General features: G+C 46.3%; 1 protein-coding gene and 1 long non-coding RNA gene across 15 annotated transcripts in view; one reads left to right on the top strand and one right to left on the bottom strand.

The window, feature by feature from the left end:
* Positions 1-14,925: 14,925 nt before the first annotated feature.
* Positions 14,926-27,060, top strand: part of COQ8A (coenzyme Q8A) — a 47,056-nt gene continuing 34,921 nt past the window's right edge. For 12 of the 14 annotated variants that reach the window (XR_014052875.1, XM_081486921.1, XM_081486927.1 and 9 more), the window contains exon 1: positions 14,926-15,033. The gene's annotated coding sequence lies outside the window, so the exon portion shown is untranslated. Of the gene's footprint in view, positions 16,784-27,060 lie in introns of all 14 variants that reach the window. The other 2 variants (XM_081486924.1, XM_081486923.1) reach the window with 2 other exon arrangements.
* LOC145505139 (uncharacterized) lies at positions 14,946-26,539 on the bottom strand. Its single transcript, XR_014052876.1, has 4 exons — positions 25,583-26,539; positions 22,108-22,622; positions 19,308-19,463; positions 14,946-18,128 (listed from the first exon to the last, which is right to left on the bottom strand). It is a non-coding gene; the product is annotated as an uncharacterized LOC145505139 (long non-coding RNA).

The following is a 27,060-nucleotide window of genomic DNA, read 5'->3' as shown; positions in this document are numbered from 1 at the left end:
TCCCCACCACACACACTCACTCCTGGGATCCTTGGGGTGGAGACAACTATGTGAGATGCTTTACCATTACCACAGTGACTGTCTGACACCTCTGTCATTGGCACAGAGAAAGAAAATAAAACCCAAACTTCATTTGCTAGTGGGACCCGCTGCCCTACCCAGACTTGTAGGTTCACACCTTAGTCTCTTCCACAGATTGTTTATTTCACCCAAGGGAAGCAAGCTCTCCTGCACTCTTACTGAAATTCACGTTGACTTTCAACCTTCTTGGTCATTGGCAAAATGGAGCCCTGTGTGTGCTCTTGGTCTGTCCTCTCCTTTAGGTCGGGGTTTTTTTCCTTGCAGCCCTCCTACCTGCCTTGATTGACATTCCTGCCTGTAGATGGCTCTTTCTGCTTGGAGGCACACTGCTCCTCTCTTCTAACTTTCCTTCACAGCCTCACTTTCTTAAACCCTGATACTGCAAAGCTCAGAAGGACGCGGTGCAAGAGGTTGACACACAAGCAGGCTCTGCTCCTGGTTCTCAGCTTCCAGCATGTTTGTTGCTGCTCTAGTCCACAAACTTGGCCCTGAATCTGGAAACTACTTCTAAACTTAAGTGAATTTTTTAGAACTTTTAAAAAAGTATTCAGTGACTGTTTGAAGGAGAACAAAGTAAAATACATATTCAGCAACTAGGGTGGCTGCCCAGACACACTCACGAATTTAAGGACAAGAGAATGAATTACATACTCTTTTTAATTTAGAGAGTGCTCTTTCCCAGTTCACGTCATATAACCAGTTATTTCTTCTTAACAACTTTAACTTAAAATCACAACAGGGGGTGGGGTTGGCCTGACTTTCACATGCAAACAACAGTTGCCTGGAGCAAGGTAGGCTGTGATGGAAAAGGCATGAAGGACATTTTGGAGGGGAAAAAATTCTCCTATATTTTAATTGGGGTGTTGGTTACATGACATATTCATTTATAAAACTTATAAACTACAGACTTAAGATCTGTGCATTGTCCTGCATATAAATTATATTTCAACTTTTATATTTTGGCCACTCGTTATAGCTTCTGGGATCTTAATTCCTTGACCAGGGATTGAACCCAGGCCCCTGGCAGTGAAAGCACTGAGTCCTAGTCACTGGACTGCCAAGGAATTCTATATATTAGTTTTAAAATAGAAAAATTAAACTGATGATTAGGCACACTTGGCTAACGTCTGTATGCAGCAGTAGGTTGAAAAGAAACTAATATGGAAAAGAAAAATAATACCCCTATTGTGAGGGTAGACATGTGCTACAAGTATAGTATAAGAAAAGAGAGAGGAAATCAGTAAACATTTCAAGCTGGCCACGCTGGGATGCTTCCAGCTGTGGGGATCTGAGCCTCTTCTGTAATAGGCTTAATCACTTCTAATTGTGCAGTCAGCTAATTACAGTCATTAGTCTTGCCTTAGTGGAAAAGGCTTGGGAACCCCTTACATTTATTCCCTGAGTGTACTGGGTTGGGCTTAGTTCTGAGTCCAGCAACCTCCTCAGGTTGCGGCCTGTGATGGTGCATCCTTGGTGCTCCAGAGATGATCCATTTTCACCCTGGGGTGTCTGGGCTTACGTGACTAATCTTGGAGCCAGTGAGTTGTGGTGTCAGGCCTCAGAGCACAGCGAGGGCACTTGTGGGCTCTGCACTGGCACTGCTTTCTTGGTGTGCCAACCCAGCCTTGCATAGATCCAAATTAATCACATTTTGAAAACAGGATTATTCACTGCAGCACTGTTTGAAATAGCGCAAGGACTGAAACAGTCTGCCTGACAATCAGTAGGAGACTGGATAAATAAATTATGGTTCATGCATGTAACATAATACTGAAAAAAGAATGAGGATGCTTCTCCATGTACTAATTTGGAAAGAGCTTCAAGCTATACATAATCTTATATGAAAAAACAGAATGTAGTGTAGAGTGTGACCGTTAGTATAAAATATGAAGTTTTATGTTTGTATTTGCTTGTATATGTCTAAAGAAATTTTGGAAAGAGAGAAAAAAATCTTAAGAACAGTGGTTGCATTTGAGTGGGGAGGTTGTAGGGGTGTGGGGGCATTGGGTTGGGGAGTAGTTGGGAGAGAGATGGAATAGGGGGAGAATTTTCACAGCAAACCTTTTCAAATAGTTTTTTTAAAAATCATGTGAATGCATTTCGCTAGTGGTAAAGAATCTGCTTGCAATGAAGGAGAAGCAGTTTCAATCTCTGGGTTGGGAAGATACCCTGGAGAAGGAAATAGCAACCCACTTCAGTGTTCGTACCTGGGAAATCCCATGGACGGAGAGCCTGGTGGGCTACAGTCCATAGGGTCTCAAAGAATTGGACGTTACAGAGGTGACTTAGCACACACAGTGTTGGGAAGATACCCTGGAGAAGGAAATAGCAACCCACTTCAGTGTTCGTACCTGGGAAATCCCATGGACGGAGAGCCTGGTGGGCTACAGTCCATAGGGTCTCAAAGAATTGGACGTTACAGAGGTGACTTAGCACACACAGTGGAAGACTGAAACCTATTAAAATGTTCATAAGTTTATAAAAATAGGAAAAAGTTTTCACCTTATCCAGCATTCCCACACAGTAGTTTGAGAAGGTGTCATGGGAAATACATGTACTTAAAGAAGAGTGGAATTTGTTTTAATTCCTACTTTGTTACAGCTAAGGGATAAAACAGATACTAAGCGACTGTTTCCCTGTAATAGAGGCCTGGGGGTATGGGTGTGCACCCCAGGCAGCCTGTGGAGAGGGGTGTGCAGCCTGTGACCCAGTTGCTCAGGCATCTTCCCACTCCTCCTGGGTGTGTGGTCTTGACCATCACACAGTTATGAGTTGTTTTTATTCTTAACCATGTGCGGTTTAAAATATATGCGAAATGGTCCAGGGATTGACAAAGATTTTTTGCTTGACCAAACTTTATTCAGGCTCCTAAATCTTCTCCTAGGCCCATCTGCGTATTTCCTTGTAAAATCCAGTTTTATCAAGAACCCAGCTAAGTCAGTTTAGCAAGAAGCCCCATCTTCCCTATCTGATCACTCTTGATACCTGATCAGGCTGCTCATCTGCCACGATCCCCCAGGTGTGCATTGATCACCGGGGCCCGCCTTCAGCAAGAATCTTTTTAGGTTAGTTTAGCTAGAATCACCTTTACCCTTAATGTTTCCTCTTAGTGACTTTCCATACACTGAGAACTTCCTACTCGAACCCCCAACCCTGCTTCTTGGCTATAAACTCCCATTTGTCCATGCTGTATTCAGAGTTGAGCCCAGTTTCTTGCTCCCCTCTGCAAATTCCTACTGCAGTGGTCCCTTACCTACAGCAATGGCACTGAATGATGTCTGCTTTACCATCTTTAAACAAGTACCATACATTCTTTTTTCTTTAACAGAATCAAAAAGAATACTGATGTTGAACACTACTAGGTTCAGTTCAGTTCAGTTGCTCAGTCTTGTCCGACTCTACGCGACCCCACGAATCGCAGCATGCCAGGCCTCCCTGTCCATCACCAACTCCCGGAGTCTACCCAAACCCATGTCCATCGAGTCGGTGATACCATCCAATCATCTCATCCTCTGTCGTCCCCTTCTCCTCCTGCCCCCAATCCTTCCCAGAATCAGGGTCTTTTCCAATGAGTCAACTCTTTGCATGAGGGGGCCAAAGTATTGGAGCCTCAGCTTCAACATCAGTCCTTCCAATGAACACCCAGGACTGATCTCCTTTAGGATGGACTGGTTGGATCTCCTTGCAGTCCAAGGGACTCTCAAGAGTCTTCTCCAACACCACAGTTCAAAAGCATCAATTCTTCAGCGCTCAGCTTTCTTTACCGTCCAACTCTCACATCCATACATGACCACTGGAAAAACCATAGCCTTGACTAGACGGACCTTTGTTGGCAATGTCTCTGCTTTTCAATATGCTATCTAGGTTGGTCATAACCTTCCTTCCAAGGAGTAAGCGTCTTTTAATTTCATGGCTGCAATCTCCATCAGCAGTGATTTTGGAGCTCAGAAAAATAAAGTCTGACACTGTTTCCACCGTTTCCCCATCTATTTCCCATGAAGTGATGGGACCAGATGCCATGATCTTAGTTTTCTGAACGTTGAGCTTTAAGCCAACTTTTTCACTGTCTTCTTTCACTTTTATCAAGAGGCTCTTTAGTTCTTCTTCACTTTCTGCCATAAGGGTGGTGTCATCTGCATATCTGAGGTTATTGATATTTCTCCCGGCAATCTTGATTCCAGCTTGTGTTTCTTCCAGCCCAGCGTTTCTCATGATGTACTCTGCATATAAGTTAAATAAGCAGGGTGACAATATACAGCTTTGACGTACTCCTTTTCCTACTTGGAACCAGTCTGTTGTTCCATGTCCAGTTCTAACTGTTGCTTCCTGACCTGCACACAGGTTTCTCAAGAGACAGGTCAGATCGTCTGGTATTCCCACCTCTTTCAGAATTTCCCACAGTTTGACTGTGATCCACACAGTCAAAGGCCTTGGCATAGTCAATAAAGCAGAAATAGATGTATTTCTGGAACTCTCTTGCTTTTTTGATGATCCACCAGATGTTGGCAATTTGATCTCTGGTTCCTCTGCCTTTCCTAAAACCAGCTTGAACATCTGGAAGTTCACGGTTCACGTATTGCTGAAGCCTGGCTTGGAGAATTTTGAGCATTACTTTACTAGCATGTGAGATGAGCGCAATTGTGTGATAGTTTGAGCATTCTTTGGCATTGCGTTTCTTTGGGATTGGAATGAAAACTGACCTTTTCCAGTCCTGTGGCTACTGCTGAGTTTTCTAGATTTGCTGGCATATTGAATGCAGCACTCTGACAGCATCATCTTTCAGGATTTGAAATAGCTCAACTGGAATTCCATCACCTCCACTAGCTTTGTTTGTAGTGATGCTTTCTAAGGCCCACTTGACTTCACATTCCAGGATGTCTGGCTCTAGGTGAGTGATCACACCATCGTGATTATCTGGGTTGTGAAGATCTTTTTTGTACAGTTCTTCCATGTATTCTTGCCACCTCTTCTTAATATCTTCTGCTTCTGTTAGGTCCATACCATTTCTGTCCTTTATTGAGCCCATCTTTGCATGAAATGTTCCCATAGAGCAAGAAAATCATAATTCTACAAATATGTCTCAGAATCTTTTCTCCAGGCCTGAAAGTTATGATTTATCAACTTCTTAGAAAAAAATTAAACTCTTTTACTTTAAAATCTAATGTTAAAGAGAAAATACTGCAACTAGTATACAAATTCATTTTCTGGGTATTATAAATAAAGACGAAACTTTGACTTATTTAGAAATAAAGATGCAATTATTAAGTAAATCAGTTGATTTTTACTATGGGTTAGTAATACCAAGATGGTCTAAAAGTATTTGAAACGCCATAGCTAATAAATTAGACAAAATTTCAGATAATGTGGTCCTTTTTAATTTAATTTTTTTCATTTCAAAATATAGAAGTCATTTTCAGGTTATGTATGGTAACAATTTAGAAAAAAAATTGAGATCAATACACTATCTTGCCAAATACATATTACAATGTTGGGTTTATCAATCATTTACTAAGCAAAAATAATAACAAATTATATAATGTGTACTATGTGATAGGCACCATATTATGTACTTTACATATATTAATTCATTAATCCTCAACAACTCTATTACATATAAATATTAGTATTATCTTCATTTTACAAAGGAGGGAACTGAGGCTCAGAAAAGTTTACTAAGTAACTCAGGTTCACAAGTAAGTAGCAGAGTGGGGATTCTAACCCAGACATTCTGGATGCAGGGTCAAAGTTCTTAGCCATAAATATTTATTGAGCATTTACTATTTGCCAGGAACTGTTCTAGGTTCTGGAGATACAATGGTGAACTAAAGAAACAAAGATTTTGCTCCCTAAAACTTACATTCCAGTTGGGGGATACAGACAAATAGAAAACATGTTTAGTTCAGTTCAATTTAGTTGCTCAGTCGTGTCTGACTCTTGCGACCCCATGGACGCAAAAAGCACCACACCAGGCTTCTCTGCCCATCACCAACTCCTGGAGCTTACTCAAACTCATGTCCATCGAGTCGGTGATGCCATCCAACCATCTCATCCTCTGCCGTCCCCTTCTCCTCCTGCTTTCAATCTTTCCCAGAATCAGGGTCTTTTCAAATGAGTCAGCTCTTCGAATCAGGTGGCCAAAGTATTGGAGTTTCAGCTTCAGCATCAGTCGTTCCAATGAACACCCAGGACTGATCTCCTTTAGGATGGACTGGTTGGATCTCCTTGCAGTCCAAGGGACTCTTAAGAGTCTTCTCCAACACCACAGTTCAAAAGCATAAATTCTTCAGTGCTCAGCTTTCTTTATAGTCCAACTCTCACATCCATACATGACTACTGGAAAAACCACAGCTTTGACTAGATCGACCTTTGTCAGCAAAGTAATGTCTCTGCTTTTTAATATGCTGTCTAGATTTGTCATAGCTTTTCTTCCAAGGAGTAAGCGTCTTTTAATTGCATGGCTGCAGTCACCATCTGCAGTGATTTTGGAGCCCCCCAAAACAAAGTCTGTCATTGTTTCCACTAGTTCCCCATCTATTTGCCATGAAGTGATGGGACTAGATGCCCTGATCTTAGTTTTCTGAACGTTGACTTTTAAGCCAACTTTTTCAGTCTCCTCTTTCACTTTCATCAAGAGGCTCTTTAGTTCTTCAATTTGTGCCATAAGGGTGTTGTCATCTGCATACCTGAGGTTATTGATATTTCGCCCAGCAATCTTGATTCCAGTTTGTGCTTCATCCAGCTAGGCATTTCACATTATGTACTCTGCATGTAAGTTAAAGGTAAGGTGGTCTGGTATTCCCATCTCTTGAAGAATTTTCCACAGTTTGTTGTGATCCACACAGTCAAAGGATTTGGCCTAGTCAATAAAGCAGAAGTAGATGTTTTTCTGGAACTCTCTTGCTTTCTCAATGATCCAACAGATGTTGGCATAATATGTTAGGTGATAAAAAAAAAAAGTACTAGGAAGAACTAGAAAGCGAGATAAGGGAATAGAGAGTTCTCTTAAGACAAGTTAAGGAACAGGAGGGGTCATATTTTGGTACGATGATTAGGAAAGGACTCCCTAATGACATTTTGTCAGAGAACCCCATAAAGCATGGGAGTGAGCCAAGAGGATGTCTGAGGGATGAGCAATCCAGGCAAAATGCAATGTCTGACATGGGACTGTTCTCAGGATGTTAGGAGGATGCTGAAAGGAAGCCTTTTTTGGTTGGAATAAAATTAGAGGAGAGGGCAATTCAAAATAACATCAGAGGGGCTTTCCTGGTGGCTCAGTAGTAAAGAATCTACTTGCCAATGCAGGAGACACAGGTTTCGATCCCTGATCTGGGAAGATCCCACGCACCTCGGAGCAACTAAGCCTGTGTGCCACAACTATTAAGCCTGTGCTCTAGAGCCTCGGAACCGCAACTATTGAGCCCATGTGCTGCAACGACTGAAGCCTGAGTGCCCTAGAGCCTGTGCTCTGCAACAAGAGGATCTGCTGCAATGAGAAGCCCACACATTGCTACAAACAGTAGCCGCTGCTGGGGACTAGAGAGAAGTCTGGCAGCAATGAAGAGCTAGCATAGCCAAAAACGAACAAACAAATAAAATGATTTAAAAAAAAAAACCCATCAATGTTTAAAAGATACCTGGTAGTAAGATCATGCTGGGTCTTGTAAAGCAATGCAATGATTTTGGATTTCATTCTGAGTGAGATGAGAAACCATCAGAGGGGTTTGAGTTTAGAAATAACATGATCTGACTTTTCCTTTCAAACAAAGAGACAAACAGAAAAGGATCACTGTAAGGGGATGTCTGGAAACTAACACCAGTTCACTGGCTATTTAGAATAATTCAGCGGAGAAGGCAATGGCACCCCACTCCAGTACTCTTGCCTGGAAAATCCCATGGACGGAGGAGCCTGGTAGGCTACAGTCCATGGGGTCGCTAAGAGTCGGACGACTGAGCAACTTCACTTTCACTTTTCCTTTTTATGCACTGGAGAAGGAAACGGCAACCCACTCCTGTATTCTTGCCTGGAGAATCCCAGGGATGGCGGAGCCTGGTGGGCTGCCGTCTATGGGGTTGCACAGAGTCGGCCACGACTGAAGCAACTTGGCAGCACTTGGCAGCAGCAGAATAATTCAGGTGAAAAAAATATGTTGGTTTGAACTAGGATGGCAGTGATACTGAGGCAAAAATTGGCTGATTCAGGGTGTATTTTGTAGATAGAGTAGAAGAATTTGCTTATGGATTTGATGTGAGGTATGAAAGAAAGAGTGGACATGGAGAATTCCAGGGTTTTTGGTCTGAGCACTGAATGAAGGTCGTTTATTTGAGGCAGGGTCTTAAGGGAGGAGCAGGAATGGGGTGCTAGATCAAGGGTTCAGTCTTGGGCATTTTTTTTGAGTTTGTTACCTAGTGGACACCATAGTGAAGATCCTTATAGTATGAAAAAGAGATCAATGCCTGAGATTACAAATTTGGAAGTTTTCAGGTTATGGGAAGTGGATGAGCTCACTCAGAGAGGGGGTGTAGACAGAGGAGGGATACAAGGATTGAGTCCTGAGGCCCTTCAATATTTACAAGTTAGGATGATGAGGAAGAGCAGCAACTGAAACTGAGGCTAAAAGGCTGGTTCTCAGAAAGATAGATAGGAGAGTGTAATGTTCCAGGGGCTAAACTGAAAAAACTTTCAAGAGTGAGTGGAAATGGCAAAGGAAGGGCATTTGAAAATTCTGTCCTCCACAAAAATAATTACAAAATTGGCAAAAAATATTCAAAATCTTCTTTTCAGAACTCTGCAAACTAACCAAAGGCTTACACTAACCTGGGGAGTGTTTACTAAAGAAAATGGCTGAACAAGGTAGTAGTTTGAAAAATAACAGTTGACATTCCCGGTTCAAACTGGCTAAGGGAGCATAATAGAGCTGGAAATTTTCAAAGTCAGTTCTCAGAGAACTGTCATTTTTCTACTTGTCTGGTAGTTCTCAGGAAAACACCACTTGCAAGGCTGTCTGTGACCTGACTCAAGCTTACTCAGTGTGAACAGCATTTTTCCTAAGAAGCATTTGTAAAAAAAACAAACAAAAAAAATTACAGACATGTGTTTTATCTTTTCAGCTGCCTGAGACAGTGGATCCCAGTTGAGACACATAATAGACTATCTAAAAAGCTTAAGGAGAGCTGAAGAATGAGATATCCACAGGGACTGTGAAAAACTGACCTATTCTTGGAACTCTAGAAGGCCACACACATGGCAGGGCTGGGCATATGCTTAGGGAAGCCCCTAAGATCTCACCTGTGACTGTGTGACTCTGCACAAGCAGGAAGTTAGACTGAGGAAGAGTTATCAACTGCCTGGTTGAGTGTTGAAAGCATGCCCCAACATGCACACAGAGTCTCTCAACAAACACTGGATGATTTATTAGTTCTAGGCATTTAAGGAAATCTCTGTCTTATCACTAGTTGACCTTAAGTTAACTGAGTAGAGATGTCAGTGGCCATACACAACAAAATCAGACTTTATAGAATTAGTTCAGAAAAGTCACTAAACAAAGAACAATAAGCAGCAGCAATAACAAACCCTGGGTTTATATGCAAATGATGTCTCACCAAATAAGGAATATAAAAAGATAGAAATTATAAAGAAAATAGTCAAATAGAAGCTTTAGAGTTGAAAAATACAATAACTAAAATGAAAAATTTACTACAGGAGCTCAACATTGGATTTGAACAGGCAAGAGAAACAATCAGTTAACTTGAAAACAGGAACCAATTCAGATCAGGAACTGATCCAGTTTGAAGAAAAGAAAGAGGAAAAAAAAGAATTTTTTAAAAATTAGCAGAGCCTCAGAAACCTGTGGGATATCATCAAATATAGCAACATACATAGAATGGGAGTTCCAGGAGAAGAGAGAGAAAAAGGGAACAGAAAAAGTATTTAGAGGAAATAATGGCAGAAAACTTCCCAATTTTGATAAAAAAAAATAGTCTATATGTCCAAGAAGTACACTGAACTCCACATATCTCCACACTAAACTCAGATAGGATAAACACAGGGCTTCCCTGGTGGTCAGATGGTAAAGAATCTGCGGGCAATACAGGGGACCCGGTTCGATCCCTGGGTTGGGAAGATCCCCTGGAGAAGAAAATGGCAACCCACTCCAGTATTCTTGCCTGGAGAATTCCATGGGCAGAGGAGCCTGGTGAGCTGCAGTCCACGGTCTTTCAAAGAGTTGGACACGACTGAGTGATGAACACATACACACAGAGGATAAACACCTAGACATATGATAATCAAACTGTCAAAAGACAGAGAGAGAATCTTGAGAATAGCAAGAAATAAGCAACTCACAAAGCATCAAGCATAAAGATCCTTAAGATTAACATCTCATTTCTCATCAGAAACACGGAAGACAGAAGGCTGTGGCATGATATATTTAAAGTACTGAAGGAAAAAAACCCTGCCAATCAAACATTCTATATCAATAAACAAAACCACGGTCATTCATCAGTAGTTTATGCACTCTGTAAGAAAGAAAGAGTGTCCATCAGGCAGAGATGAAAGACCAATAACTCAAATCTGCATGGTAAAATATAGAAAATGGTGACAAAGACTACACAGTAAACATAAAAAGGGCAGCAAAGGTCTATTTCTGCTGGTAACTCTCATTTTTTTTCACCTGATTTAAAAAAATCACTGCAGGGACTTCCCTGGTGATCCAGTGGTTGAGAGTCTTCTTTGCAATTCAGGGGACATGGGTTTGAACCCTGGTCGGGGAACTAGGACCCCATACGCTGCAAGCAACTGGGACCACGCACCACCACTGGAGAGCCCACTTGCCACAACTACTGAGTCCACAGGCCACAACTAGAGAGTGCATGCACGGCAAGAGAAGCTCCCACGTGACTTGACGAAGATCCCGAGTGCTGTAACCAAGACCAGCTGCAGCCAAATAAAATAACTGCATAAAGCAACAATGATAAATTTGTGAAGGTGGGCATACCATGAACAGAGATATAATTTGTATGATAACAGCACAAAAGAAGGGGGAGAACGAGCCATATATATATTATATATATATATAATATATATATAACATACAAAGTTTTTGTATATTATTGAAATTATATTTTTGAAATTATTATTGAAATTAAGTTAGAATGAATTTGAACTAGAGCATTATGTTATTTATACCTCAGGGCAATGGCTAAGAAAAAAGCAGGGAGTGATTAAATGTGTCAACTGCTGCTGATAGAGATCTATCTATGGTGAAATCTGAGGACTGACTGCTTGATTTGGTAACATGGAGATCACTGGTGAACAGTTTTACAGGCAGGGTGGGGCGTAAAGCAGACTAGATTGGTCCAGGTAGAATGGAAGAAAAGGAGGGGGAGAAAATTATTTTTTTTTAAAAAAGAAAAAGATAATTCTTTCATGAGTCTGCTGAAAATGGGAGAAGAGAAATGGAAGTGGGATGAAGAGTGAGAGATAGTTAACAGGTTTATGTGCTGATAAGAATAATTGAGCAGAGTGAGAAAAACTGATAACTGCCTTCTCTGTCACTGTTATTAAGGAAGAAATTTTGAGATCACAAGGGAATTATTACAGCACCTTGCTTCTTACCCAAATGTCCCAGGAATTGGCTTCTTTGGTTATTGGGAGAATATGTCTATATATATGCGTGTATGTATATATACACATATTTGTGTGTATTGAATAACATTGTATTAATATGCCCACTAGAAAAGATAAAAATGTAAATTTTCAGAAGTTTAAAACAAATTTGAAAAAAAAAGTTAATAAATAAGATGGTGTATCATATAATCACTAACACCTCAGGCACTCAGACACTCAGAGCAAGGTACATAGTGAATAAAATCCATGCTTCAATTGACTTTTTGCTAATTTTGAATTTTCTGGCTGTCTTTTTATCAGTTACAGTTAGATTCATCCTTCCTCTTACTTTGTACTGAGTTTATACCTAGAAGAGTAGTAATGATCTTTCTTTGTTTTCTTGTTGTTCACCCTGCCTGCATTAGTATTATCTTCCAACTGGGTTTTTTTTTTTTTTTTTTTTGGCCCAATTTCTTTTTTAACTTTTTTATGGAGAATTTCAAACAAACACAGAATATGAACCCCAATATATCCATCATTCTCCTTCTTCAGTTATCAACTCATGACCCCTCAGCCCTGTAATATTTTGTAGTATTTTGAGGCTAATCCCACATATTGTATGATTTCACCCGGAAATAATTCAGTGTTTATATCTAAAACACAAGGACTCTTTAAAAAAAAAAAAAAAAAACAAAACCTAACTACCATGCCCTTAGCGTAACTAAAAAATAATTTGAAGGAATCTTTAACTTGAAGTAATGGAGGAATCTTTGCAATAAAAAATCAGGTCAGGAAAGAAATGTTTTTAGCATAAAAAAGCTGAGGTCATTATTCACAAGGAGTAAGATCAAAATGATATCAATCTGATGAAGATTCCTTCTTTGCATAAACTAGTTGGGGGGTACTTCTCCAGTAAACTAGAGTGGTGGTCTCTGATGAAAAACTAATGTTTTTGGTAGTGGGTTATGCTGGTCTTCAGGTACTCTGTGAGTGCTAAGTTATTCAGTAGTTACCCTTTGTGACCCTATGGACTATAGCCTGCCAGGCTCCTCTGTCCATGGGATTCTCCTGGCAAGAATACTGGAGTGGGTTGCCATGCCTTCCTCCAGGGGATCTTCCCTACCCAGGGATCCAAGCCTGTCTCGACTCCTGTATTGGAAGGCAGGTTTTTTGTTTTGTTTTTTACCTCTAGCACCACATGGGAAGAGAAAAGTTAACCTTGGCATTGCTAGCAGAATGAGACTGAACTGGCCTAGAAGCAACCAATTCCCTCGAAGGAACCACATCCTCTTTCCACTTTCAAAGGCAGAAGCTGGAGCTGATGAAAATCACATCCTCATCCAAGTGAAGTATGATGGAGGTAGGGTCTGTATTGTATATTACAGGATGGGATGAACCAGGGACTCCACCATTCAATGGGCAGTGGTGGGGGGTCACTAAGCTGGCAGGAGTTGAAGAAATGCAGGCAGTTAAGGCAACAGTTAGCTTGGGAGGGAGCAATGAATACCCTTTGAAGGCCTAAAAGGGGCTGGAACTTTCTCTTTAGTGTGCTAAAAGGGAGCCAGTTTCCTATTCAAGGCAAGGTCCCAGTTAGCCCTGTACTATTTGTGGCAGTTCCTTGAAACTTGTCAAAAACTCCTTAATTATCTCTCAAAAAAATATGTTGTATTTTGTGTGGAGAAGATCCGGGGGTTGAGGCAGAACTTGGACTGGCAAGAGAGTATATGAACGTTCCTGCAGAGGAGATCCAGCATCCCGATGATCAGGCCAAGGAAATTCACAGCCCCCTGACCCAGGACCCGCAGACTCTGTTCTGCCCTTCAGGGTACATGTTGTCACAGCCCTGGTCCAAACTATGAAGTTAGGTTCACATCTGGATTCTGTTATTTTTAATACCCACCACCCCTCATTTATTGCCTGGAGAATTTCATGGACAGAAGAGCCTGGTGGGCTCCATGGGATGTGAAGAGTTGGACACAACTGAGGGACTAACACACTTTACACTTATTTTTTTTCACTTCTCTCCCCTCCTCCATTTCAGGCGTCAGCATACAATGGCTTTCAAGTTTTCTGACTAAATAAAAATAAACCAGTTTCATTAGGAGGTTGAGATTAACATATACAGACTACTATATATAATCAACAAGGACTTGACGCATAGCATAGGGAAGTCTACTCAATACTCTATAATGACCTATAATGGAAAAGAATCTGAACACAACATGGTAAATCAACTATATTTCAATATAAAATAAAAAAATTTAAAAATAAAACTAGCTTGCATAATGTTATATATTAGTTCCTCAAAATCGGCTCAGCATAAAGGACAATGCTTTGACTTGAATATTTATCTCTATGATCAGGGAGTGGAAACTGTCAGACAATTGGGGCTCGGGTCTGAAACTCTGGTTGACGCGGAGACTTGGGGCCACTCCGCTTCAGTCCACGCACTTCCTTCTGGGGTGGCTCCGAGTGGGCCGCGGGGCCCCCTCCAGCTCCTTCCACGTGCTGGTGTGGCCTTGCTACCTGGGGGGGGGGCCCTGCTACCTGGGGGGGGGCCCTCCCTGAGGGCCCGCCCCCACGAGGACACAGGCAAATAACCCCACACGCTCTGGGGCCACTGCTCGGGCGACCTGGCCCGGGGCAAGGGAGGCCGGCCAGCGCTACCACCCAAAACGAAACGCGACGAGTGGGCGGGGCCGGGCGCCGGAGGCGGAGGCGGACGTGCATTCAGCAGGCCCGCAAGGCTTCCCAGCTCTGTGGGTCCCTTCTGGGGAACCGGAAGAGGGGTCCTCTCCTCATTACATAACGGCCAGCACAGAGCGGGCCCGCTGTAGTCGCGACGGCTCCTTCCTCCGGCTTTAGAAAGCCCGAGAAGTACCAGCCCGGGACAAGACAGCCGACAGCGGTCACCGCAGCTGCGTTTGCCGTGCCGTCTGGAGAAGGCAGAGATCTCCAGGCGCACGCGCGCCGTCTCTCTAAACCCATCGCAGGGTCTTCAGTCCGGCTTTTCCAACTAGGGGAGAGGGCAGCAGCGAGGGGAAGAATGGGAGGGGCCCTGCGCGCTGGGGAGGCCTCCCATTGGCTCCCCTCTCTCCGCCCTCAGGCCCCATTGGCCGCGGGTCGAGCGCACGGGCCGAGCACGCTGCCCCGCGACGCGCGGCGTTGGGCAGGCGGCGGCGGCGCAGCCAATGGGAGCGGCCCACGGGGTAGGGCTTGCGGGCTCAGGGTCTCCGGGCGCGGGCGAGTTGGTAAACAGATCCGGAGCGCGTGCCGGGTGCCAGCGCTGGGGCTAGCGCGCGGAGGCTGCGCGAAGGTGACCGCGGATCCCAGCTTCCTGCAGCCGGGTAAGGCTGCTGCCTGCCGGCCGCCGCGTGCCCTGGGCGCCGTCTGTCTGAGGCCAGAGCAGGGCTCACCTCCCGCTTGGGCCCTTCTTGCATCCTGAAGTGACAGCGCGGCTTCCCCTTTGCGAGTTTCATTTGCCCGAGTTCCGGGCCACGGCGCGGTGGGCGCGCCTCAGAATGCAGGGTGGGCCCCTACGTCTGTCTGCTACCCCTGTTCCCACAGCCCATACCTGTTTCGGGGAGGGCACGAAGGCTGCGTGCCGGAGCCTTGGGTCCTCAGAATTCGCCTAGCAGCCCTGGTGACCTGATGCCGTGTTTCTTGGTCGCCAGTACTGCTTTCCTGCCTCGCTTTCTTATGATGACATTTCTCTTCACGCCTAGACCCCTTTGCACTGTCTCAGGGGCGCTAATTGTCCCTGGCCCGACGTTTGTGTCAGGACTTTGACGCCCTTGGCCCTAGCCAGCTGTTGGGTTTCACTGGTGAATTTTTTGTATGAACATGGGAATGAGGGTCCTTTTTGGTTCTGTTCTCCGTCGGCTTCTCTTTGGCCCGTCCTCCTGCTTCTTTAAACGCCGGGGGTCTTGTCAATGGTCTTGCCTTTCCCCAGTGCCTGCCCCTCTGCCAAACGGAGGCCAGTCCTCCTGTGTGCCTTGTGGGATGGGGAATGCTGCTGGGGGGCAGGTCTGGATGCTGGAACTCTCCATTTGGATGACAGGTGCCAGTCCTCTGAAGGGTGAGCGGCTTCTGTGCAGCCTTTCATCCTACGTAGGGCCTGCAGCCCACTGGGAAACTCGTCCATGCTCGCTTGGGCCTTGGGTGTGCGTGACAGAAGACTGAAGAGTTGGACCTGCCAGGTCTAACAACAAGTTGTTGTTAAAGGATTTGAGCGTGCATGATGCCAGCTTGCCAGTTGTTATGCTGGCAGGAGGGCCCATCTCTGGAGAAAGTACAAAGTGGAAGGAGGGGGCGGAACTGGTGATTCTCAGGGGAAACACCTTTATGATTGATGATGGCTTTGGGCATTTTCAACTTTGCAAATGATGCAGACAAAACAGGGTTATGATTTTGGGCCTGACCTTGGACAACTCAAAGGAAAAGTGAACTGTGGTGGTCTGAATGCTTCGCTTTGTGTCACATAAGCCAGGGTTTCTCAATTTTCAGCAGCATCCCTGGCCTCTGTCCATTAGATGCTAGTAGTATCCCCTCATCTCCCCCCACTAGTTGTGACAACTAAAAATGTCTCCAGACATTGCCAGATGTCTCCTGGAGGGCTCAGGCAACCTTGGTTGAGAACCACAGAGATAAAACTGAATAAAGAGTCTTCCCATGATGCCAGAGGCCCCCTGGGACCTGTCCATGAGTAGCTGAGAGGTTTAGGTAGCAGATACATTGTGCTCTCTGTCCTAAACCAATGATAGAACCCATGTTGGTTGGGCTTTAAGGGAATTTCCTTCCCCCCTGCTCCACACCTTGAGGGATAGGAGTGAGATAGGAGGGTAGAAACCTATGGGCATTGGCTGTGGCTGCTGAATGCATGGCAGAGACTGAGTCCAGAATACAAAAGTGGGCATGCATACTAAGTCGCTTCAGTTGTGTCCAACTCTTTGCGACCCTGTGGACTGTAGCCTGCCAGGCTCCTCTGTCTATGGGATTCTCCAGGTAAGACTACTGGAATGGGTTGCCATGCCCTTCTCCAGGGGATCTTCCCAACCCAAGGATCCAGCCCAGGTCTCATGTCTCCTGCACTGGCAGGTGGGTTTTTTTTTGTTGTTGTTTTTTTTACCACTAGCACCACCTGGGAAGCCCAAAAGAAGTGGGAGACTTGTGGTTTCTGTCTTTGGGGACTTTGCAAGACTGTGGGTGATATGCATGTGAAATAACTGTGGGGTGGTTTTTAAACAGTGAGCAAAGAAGTTTAAGCTGTCAGTGCTGACTGAAAGGCCAATTCAGTTTTCCATAAGTGGCTTTTCCAAAGTGATACTTTGCTCATCCTCACTTATTTACTGAGACATCTCTTATGTCTTATGATGTGTGAGGGGGCTAGGCCCATGTTTGTAGAGAGAAAATGTCTGCATTTCAAACATATATTTGGATATATTTACTTGTACCATGTACTTCTCCAGAAAGAGGCTACCCAGAAGTGTACTGGTGCAGAATGGACACATGTACAATTTGTAGAGTGCTTTTACAGTTGATCGAAGCATCAGAGACAATGTCAGAGACAATGAGCCATTTGTTTTTGCAGGGAAAGATGCTTTACTTCTGAGTCTAGAGTTTGCCTTCACTTTAACCCAGAATTTATGCCTCAAATTCCAAAGTCCCAAACTGACGGGGATGCAGAAAAGTGAAGAAACAATGGTTATTGTACAGGAAAAACACCCCAAGTCCCTACCGTGGATTTCCTTTCATTGCTTGGTCCTATGGGAATGTATCAGGATTTTCCCATAACACTCCTTGGTTTGTAAGGGGGTCTTTTGGGTACCCTTTCTTGCCTGCAGAACAGAATCTGGACAGGGAGGTCAGTCTTCCTTTCTCAAAAAGAAGTTTAGAGAAGCCTATTATTGGGAAGCTCCAAACTTGGCAGGATGATTTTCCATCAAGAGCTGTGGACACTGAGTCATTATCTTTGTCAGTTGAAACAAGAGCTGTGTGCAAAATTAGACAGGAATATTTAGATAGAGAGTTGTCTTGATCTGACAGTGGCATCTGGAAATAGTTCCAGCATTCTTGCTAAACAACAGCCAGGAACTTGGGAGAGCCAGGAGAAAGAAGAGCCGGTGGGAGGAGGGAATGTGAGGGTCCTGCTCCGTTAGGAGTTGAGCCCATGCAGGGAGAGGGGGTAGTGGGAATGGGGTCTGCTGACTCTGAGGCAGGGTCAGGACCCTGAGTGGGGTGCTTGTGGGTGGGCTTCTCCCCACAGTTTTCAAACCTGAGTAGTCTGTTCACAAGCATGTTGTTCATTGTGGGGTTACAGGCTCCTGAGAGCCCTTGACCTTTTTGCTTTGAGGTCAGGGGTCCACAGGATATTTAAAGTTGGAAATGATCCTGAAAAAAACCTTTTTATTCTTCATACTTGGATATGATTTATTTTTTTGTTCTGTCCATGCAGAGAAGGGTTCATGAGAAAGCTGAGAGTTTTTCACTCAACTTGCCATTTCAGAGTATTGTAGATTCTCTTGTAGTGAATAGTGACTGAGTTCTTGTCTCCAGAGCCCTCAACTTGCTTTTTAAAACATTGCCCCATTTCCATCTAGGCGGAGGGAGAGGAGCTGCATTTGGTCCAAACCTGGGAAATCATGTGTACCCTAAGGGTTGGTGCCCCTCCTTGTCCTGCCCTGAAGAAAAGCTCTCTGTGACACTGTGGATGAGCTTTCCAGGTGGCACTAGTGGTAAAGAACCTGCCTGTCAACGCAGAAGATGTAAGAGACATGGGTTCGATCCCTGTGTTGGGACGATCCTGTGGAGGAGGGCATGACAATCTACTCCAGTATCCTTGCCTGGAGAATCCCAGGGACAGAGGAGAATGGTGGGCTACAGTTCATGGGGTCGCAAAGAGTCAGACATGACTGAAGCGCTTTAGCAGCAACAGCAGCAGCTGGTTATTTACTCCTTGTTGGAAAAGTATCAGTTGGTTGTATGCCTTGAGTGTGGCATTGGGAATATAAAACTGAACAGTTCCCTGGATCCCTGACCTCTGGGAATTGTAATAAGGGGTATACAGATACCACCTAAACACCCTCAGTGTGGTTTGGATTGGGGACTCTGAGTGAGACCACTTCTGGCTAGTGACTCTTGGAGGAGAAGGCGTGTTAACTGGGACACTGAGGATGAGCAGGATTTTAGCAGAAAGAGGCAGGAATGTACAGGAGTGAGGGGCCAGTGCTTCCCAGACTCTATGCTGAAGGCCAGGTTTTATTTTTTCCCGATTTGCTGCACACCAGTACTTTTGCAAAACACACTAAAAGTGTCATCAGTTCAGTTCAGTCTCTCAGTCGTGTCCGACTCTTTGAGACCCCATGGACTGCAGCACGCCAGGCTTCCCTGTCCATCACCAACTCCTGGAGCTTACTCATGTCCATTGAGTCGATGATGCCATCCAACCGTCTCATCCTCTGTTGTCCCCTTCTCCTCCCACCTTCGATCTTTCCCAGCATCAGAGTCTTTTCCAATGAGTAGTCAGTTCTTCACATCATGGCAGTGCTAAATTCCTGTGAGGGTTTCTGAGTGCTTGTGCTTAGTCATTCAGTCGTGTCTGACTCTTTGTGACCCCATGGACTCCTCTGTCTATGGGGATTCTCCAGGCAAGAATACTGGAGTGGGTTGCCATGCCCTCCTCCAGGGGATCTTCCCAACCTAGGGATCGAACTCAGGTCTCCCACATTTCAAGCGAATTCTTGACCATCTGAACCACCACCAGGGAAGCCCAAGAATGCTGGAGTGGGTAGCGTGTCCCTTCTCCACTGGAACTTCCTGATCCAGGAATCTAACTGGGGTCTCCTGCATTGCAGGCAGATTCTTTACCAGCTGAGCTACCAGGAAAGCCCTTCTGAGTGCTTACTCCTGTTATCTCATCAAGGATGACACTGTCAGTCCCAGGACCATTCTTTGAGTGGCATCTGTCCAGGAAGTGGGCTCTTTGAGCAGAAGCCTTGGGGCCAGTGACTGCTGGTGGGGGTGAGTGCAGCTTGGTGGGAGGGTCAGGAGTCGAAGGGGAGCAGTGGGGTGCTGGGCTACGGAGTAGATAGGGTGAGTCCCTATTTCCTGTTGAAGTAGCCTGTGTGATCACCCTTAGGAGTTTAGGATAGTCCACTAATACTTCTGTGGCATTTTATCTCAGCAGTGGGGTCAGGGAGCCAGGTGGGCTTGGCATAGCCCTCCTGCTACTTTTCAGCCACCAGTTTAGGCCGGAAAGGGTTCCCTGAGTGCCCACAGCTCAGTTTCAGCCTGGGGGGCCCTGACAGAGACGGAGGTGGCTCCCTGCCCTGGTGTATGTGCAGTGGACGCAGGTATCCGAGGGTACTGGGCAGACTGTGCAGGACCGGGGGCTGTGGGGAGTGCGGCGGCCCTGTGCTGTGGGAACCCAGGGTGCAGTGGTATTAGTTCTGCTGGGAGAGGGCTAAGGAAGTGGATTCCTGTGCTGGGAGGTCTGGGAGCTGGGGCCTGAAGGGTGTCTGAGATTCTGTGGGAGAGAAAGGTTCCAAAGCTGAGGCCTGACCAGAAAGGGGCAAAAGTGGACTCTGCTATGGGGAGGGGAGGGCACTCAGTAGGCAAACTGTGCAGAATGGGGACTGGATTATGGTGGAGGGCCCAGGGTAAATGAAGGGGAGCCTAGAGAGGTGGCCTGTGAGAAGTGAGGGCGGCCTGAGTCCCAGGTGGCAGGCCTTCGGGAGGTGAAATGAAGGCGTAGATTCCAGAGAATAGAACTCTGTACAGGTGGAATCTCTTAAGTGAGTGCTTAGCCCAGGCTGAGATATCTAGTGCGCGAGCACTGTTTGTGGTGGATGATGGTGTCACTGCTGAAAACAGGGTCAAGGGAAGAGGAGCTGGACTGGCGGAAGGAAGATGGTGATCGTTTTAGAAGCAAAGGGGTCAGGGTGCCTTGTGGGACTTTTCCCCTGTATTCTTTTATTATTAAGGTACAGTTTGCATACTGTAGGTTCACACTTTCTGGTGTGCAGTTGGGTGGTTTGGTAAATGCATACAGTCATGTAACCATTATCACAGTCAAGGTCTAGAACTGTTCCGTTCCCTGCCCCCAGTTCCCTGGACCCCTTCATTGGTGTCTATAGGACTTGGAGGGAGAGATGTCATGTATGTATAACTGGTTTGATTCTAGAATTGGTTCAGTGGTTGGGATGGCCTGCCCCAGCTGGGAATGGGCCTGGGGGAGCCACCAGCCCATGGGGAGGCTGAAGCTGCCCAGGGGACAGTGTAGGGAGCCGGGAGGAGAGGCTGGGGACCAGGCCTGGGGATACCTGTGTTGTGAGGATGAGGAGCTGGTGAAAGAAGCTGAGCTGAGGGGCTGACAGTGAGTAACGGAAACCCGGGTCAGGATTTCCCGAGAGAGTGTGGAGCCAGTGGGAAAGGCTGAGAAAGATGGTGTTGGGGTGGCTTAGGTATGGAGCCATCAAGTAGCCATTGTGAGTGTCACCGTGTGGGAGGTGGTGGTGGAGAGCTTGGGGTCTGGGCCAGACAGCCTGTGCTGTCAGGGAGAAGGAAGGACAAGACGGGAGGTGCCCTCTGTCCCTGGAGGTGTTGGCAGGGACGAGGCTGAAGGAGAAACGGAATCAACAGGAGGTTTTTTGATATTTGGTGCATGAAAGCTGAGAGCAGGTTTCTGGGCTTGAGGGGGAAAGCTTTTGTGGAAGGAGAGATTGAAGGCAAAACAAAAAATAGGTCAGAGACAAGGTCCTAGAGGAAGAGGGAGAGGGAAGAAGGGGATGGCAGCGCTGGGAGGAGATAGGATGAGAAGATAGGAGATAGGAGCGGCTGGGGGAGGGCTGAGAAGATAGGAGAGGCCGGGGGAGGGCTGAGACCTGGACCAGGGGTTGAGGGCAAGCACAGCTGATTGCCTCTGTTTTAGGGAAGCAAGAGGTCAGCTAGATGTGAGGCCCTCTGCTTGATGTGAGACCTGGGGGTGGTGCTCAAAGGGGAAGTCAGTCTCCTGGCAGCTGCTGAGGAGGCAGGGAGGGGTGTGTGTGTGTGTGTGTGTGTAAGTGGGGCAGGGAAGTGTTTCCTGGTTCTCTGAGAAGGGGCCCAGTCCCTTCCCTGCTCTCTGCCCCTCTCACTGGACTTTCCCAGAGGTGTTACCTGAAAGAGGCTGTGGTGCCCACCTCTCCACCCCTGAGAAGCAAGTCTGCCCACCCACGCACCCCTCACCCCACCCCACCCCCGCCACACACACACACGCTTGCTATTTTCATAGTGTCTAGAAGGGTTAGTACTCATATTCTTTTGAGTGTGATTCTGTGTGTGTGTGTGTGCAAAGTTGCTTCAGTCATTTCCGATTCTTTGTGACCCCATGGACTGTAGTCCTCCAGGCTCCTCTGTCCATGGGATTCTCCAGGCAAGAATACTGGAGTGTGTAGCCATGCCCTCCTCCAGGGGATCTTCCCTACCTCGGGATCAAGCTCGGATCTCTTATGCTTCCTGCATTGGCAGATAGGTTCTTTACCACTCACGGCTCTTGGGAAGCCTGTGATTCTCTCTAGATCCTGTGAAATTCCAATTTTTAGCACAGCCCTGGGTCATCCTGATCTGCTCAGAGGATAAAGGGGCATGTCCTAATCTCGAATCTTGAGGTTGTCTAGGTCAGTCTCAGCTTCTTATACACAAGGAAATGAGGAAGCTCAGCCCAAGGGAGAGAAGGAATGCGCGGAGTCACATGTGGCTGGTGCCCAGGGTGGGCTTCGAACCTGGGGCTGGCTGGCCGCCCTCCTTCCGTCAGCCTTCTCACACTGCCCTTGCTGACCAGGAGCTAGAGGGTTCCTGCCATCTGCTGGGTGAGATGTGAGGTCCTGGGGATTGTTCACACACACAGAACTTTTATATTAAACCCAGATCCTGGGGCTAAGCCTGGTTTGCTTTCTGCCTGGCACATTTTCTCTGTTTGGCACCAGGCCTGACTCAGGGGAGGGTGAAGGTAAGAATAGGTTGCCCTGTGACCCACAAGTGGTTACTGTTTGACAGATTCTGGAGCAAACATCTCCCATCTGTGTGAGATCAAAAAAGCAGTTTGTGGCTCTTGCTCCCTGCTGTGTTTACAGCCAACATTTGGTAAAGCTGAGGGCTGGGTACCACGTATGGGTCACGCCTGCTATGCCCCTGTTGCAGCTCACATGAACACACTGTTAGTGGGCCAGACCTGCTGTCTTTTTCCGTCTCCCCTCCCACTCTTCTTCTAAGCAGGGAGTGGGGCCAAATAGGGTATCCTGGGTGGGCCACACCACTCCCTCCCCATATCTGTGTGCGTGTAGGAGCAGGCTCCCAAATGTCCCCTTACAAATGTTGTATTCCTCTGTTTCTCCCTGTTCTGCCTGTTAAAACACAGGGGTGCTGGTCCTACTGCTGTGTCCATGCCTCTGCATTGGGGAGTGGTTCACAGTGATGGTGGACAGAAAGCGTTTCCCAGGTGCTTAGCATCCTTGGTGTCACTTGAGTTCTGGGTTCAAGAGATGGAGCTTGAGAAGCTTGGGAGCCCCTGGGTGCCCGTGGGTATTACACTCCTGGTGAGGGTGTAGTGCAGCGCCAGCCCTCAGTGGGAGTCAGGGTGTGGGTAAGAGAGTCCCCTCTCCAGGAGTGCGCCATGCAACCCCCGGGAGACAGGATCGGTACACAAAGGTCATACAGGGCGTGGTGAGACGACCTTAGACCATTAAGAGATGAGGGACTTTAGAGGAAGAGACGTGGCTTTAGGATGGAGCGGGGGACCGCTATGGAGTGTCTAATGTTTCATGAGGATGGGTAGGACTTTAGCAGAGGAAAGGGTGTTCTGGGGGATGCGGAGGGAGCAGCATGTGGAAGCAGGAAAACGTGTGAGTGTGTGTGTGTGGGGTGGGGGTATGTCTGTGTGTGTGTGTGTGGGGTATGGCCATTCTGGCTGAAGCACTGGTGTAGGGGAGAAAGTGGGAAATAAGCACTGGAAAGATGTCTTGCGGTCTGCAGGAAGAACCTTGAGGACCAGACCTGGGCCCATGGCCTTAGTTCTTCCAGCAAAGGAGAGTGGAGGTCAGCGAGGAGGCAGCCGCCTCGCCCTCTGTCTATCCTTTTCTCGTTCTCTTCCTGCATGCAGTCGTCTGTCTAGAGTTGTCCCTTGTAGGTTAACTCACTGGTTTTAAAAACTATTGGGATTTTATGTACACTTCCCTGGTGGCTCAGATGGTAAAGAATCTGCCTGCAATGCGGGAGATCTGGTCTCGATCCCCAGGTTGGGAAGATCCCTTGGAGGAGGGCATGGCAACCCACTCCAGTATTCTTGCCTGGAGACTCCCCATGGGCAGAGGAGCCTGGTGGGCTACAGCCCATGGGGTCGCAAAGAGTTGGACACGACTGAGCAACTGAGCACAGCACATAATGCCACAGGGTTGCGAGGGCTCTCAGTGGCAGGAGTCATTAATTTAACCTTTACACCAGCGATGTGCATAAGTGTCCGTGTCTGGCCTGCATGCGGTGTTTGGAGGTGCTGCTGATAACGGTTGGTCCATGGCAGGACTGGGGCCGCATACCCAGTGGAGCGCACACCCAGAGTGGACTCAGTGTGAGGCTCCTGCCTCTTTCTCCCACTATGTCTGAGACAGAGTCAGGGTGGGATCGCTGGTGCTGAGAAGCCTGACACTCTCAGTCTGGTAGCTAAGGAACTTTCCAGTAAGGCAGTTTGGCCAGGTGGCCCTTGAGAGCCCAGCCAGCTCCTGGATTTTTATGACTCATAATTTTCTGCAACCAGTTGGACACTTTCCAGGGCATGAACCTTGGCGTGTTTCCAGGAGAGTGACTACTGATTTAAAAACATGTTACTGACCTGGGGGCAGTTTTCTTATTTGCTCTCACTTCCTAGGCCACAAGAGGAAAGGGCTGAGGGAGCCTGGGGTCAGGCAGCTGTAGATTGGCCAGCTCCTGACAGTGTTGGGACTAGAGATCTCTTTACCATGTGGAGCTCTGTCTCATCAGCACATGGGGACCGTAACTCCTTACAGGGTTGTTGGAAGGTTAAAGTGAAGTGAAGGTCACTCAGTCTTGTCCGAGTCTTGATGACCCCATGGACTGTAGCCCACCAGGCTCCTCTGTCCATGGGAATTCTCCAGGCAAGAATACTGGAGTGGTTTTCCATGCCCTCTTCCAGGGGATCTTCCCAACCCAGGGATCCAACCCAGGTCTCCCACATTCCAGGCAGATTCTTTCCCATCTGAGCCACCAGGGAAGGCCTGGTTGTAAAATTAGGAGTAACACAAAGTAACGCATGCAGAACGGGAATAATGACTGTTAGCTGTTCTTATTATTAATACTATTTCATTGAAATATTTAATCTGCAGTGAATGTGTTTTAAAAGGTTAAGAATATAAGTACTAACAGGAGCGTTTTGAGGGTGGGGGCTCTTACTTGGAGGTTGTGGTGCCCTACGCTGTGCACAGCGCCTGGCATGTAACGCAAGTGCTCCGTGATGTTTTCAGTGTTGAACCGAGGCTGGTAGACAAATGGGGCATGTTTATACTGAAGGCAAGCAGGACTCTGTCATCAGGAACAGAAATGTGTCTCAAGCTGCCTGTGGGATATACCAGCACCTAGCACAGCGCCTGGCACTCAGTGCTGCTTGTGGAGTGACCACACTAAGTTATTTTAGAGGAATGATCTCGAGATTATTCTAGAATACAGCCCTTCTTCCCAACCCAACAATTTACCTTTTAAAAAATAGCCACTGCATTAGTTTCCTATTATTGCTGTAAGAAATGACCACAAAACTCAGTGACTTAAAAACACTACAGATTTATTATCTTAATATTCTGGAGGTCAGAAGTCTGAGGAGAATGAAATGGCAACCCACTCCAGTATTCTTGCCTGGAGAATCCCAGGGATGGAGGAGCCTGGTGGGCTGCCGTCTGTGGGGTCGCACAGAGTTGGACACGACTGAAGCGACTTAGCAGCAACAGCAGCAGAAGTCTGATGTGGGTCTCCTCTGGCCTAAAACCAAGGAGTCAGCAGACTCTCTGGGGGCCCAAGGCAGAGCCGCTCCCCTCTTCTTTCCAGCCTCTAGGAGCCCCCTGCCTCCGTTGGCTGTGGCTTTGTCTTCACAACCACATCGCTCCAACCTCTGCCTCTCTCTCATCTCCCTCTTCTGACTTGGATCCTCCTGCCTGTCTTATAAGGACCCCTGAAGCTGAACTTGAATGGTTCTACGAAGAACTACAAGACCATTTAGAACTAACACCCAAAAAAGATGTCCTTTTCATTATAGGGGACTGGAATGCAAAAGTAGGAAGTCAGGAAACACCTGGCCTAACAGGCAAATTTGGCCTTGGAGTACAGAATGAAGCAGGGCAAAGGCTAATAGAGTTTTGCCAAGAGAACGCACTGGTCATAGCAAACACCCTCTTCCAACAACACAAGAGAGACTCTACACATGGGCATCACCAGATGGTCAACACCGAAATCAGATTGATTATATTCTTTGCAGCCAAAGATGGAGAAGCTCTATACAGTCAGCAAAAACAAGACCAGGAGTGGACTGTGGCTCAGATCCTGAACTCCTTATTGCCAAATTCAGACTTAAATTGAAGAAAGTAGGGAAAACCACTAGACCATTCAGGTATGACCTAAATCAAATCCCTTATGATTATACAGTGGCAGTGAGAAATAGATTTAAGGAACTAGATCTGATAGACAGACTGCCTGATGAACTATGGACAGAGGTTCCTGACATTGTACAGGAGACAGGGATCAAGACCATCCACATGGAAAAGAAATGCAAAAAAGCAAAATGGCTGTCTGAGGAGGCCTTACAAATAGCTGGGAAAAGAAGAGAAGTGAAAAGCAAAGGTGAAAAGGAAAGATGTTCCCATCTGAATGCAGAGTTCCAAAGAATAGCAAGGAGAGATAAGAAAGCCTTCCTCAGTGATCAATGCAAAGAAATAGAGGAAAACAACAGAATGGGAAAGACTAGAGATCTCTTCAAGAAAATTAGAGATACCAAGGGAACTTTTCATGCAAAGATGAGCACAATAAAGGACAGAAATGGTATGGACCTAAAAGAAGCAGAAGATATTAAGAAGAAGTGGCAAGAATACGCAGAAGAACTGTACAAAAAAGATCTTCATGACTCAGATAATCACAATGGTGTGATCACTCATCTAGAGCCAGACATCCTGGAATATGAAGTCAAGTGGGCCTTAGAAAGCATCACTACAAACAAAGCTAGTGGAGGTGATGGAATTCCAGTTGAGCTATTTCAAATCCTGAAAGATGATGCTGTGAAAGTGCTGCACTCAATATGCCAGCAAATCTAGAAAACTCAGCAGTAGCCACAGGACTGGAAAAGA

This window comes from Giraffa tippelskirchi, chromosome 5 (assembly GCF_054371585.1).
Source record: "Giraffa tippelskirchi isolate mGirTip1 chromosome 5, T2T-mGirTip1v1.2.pri, whole genome shotgun sequence".
Classification (NCBI taxonomy): Eukaryota; Metazoa; Chordata; class Mammalia; order Artiodactyla; family Giraffidae; genus Giraffa; species Giraffa tippelskirchi.
Note: the sequence above shows the minus strand (reverse complement) of the source record. Positions and strands in the feature narration are given on the sequence as shown.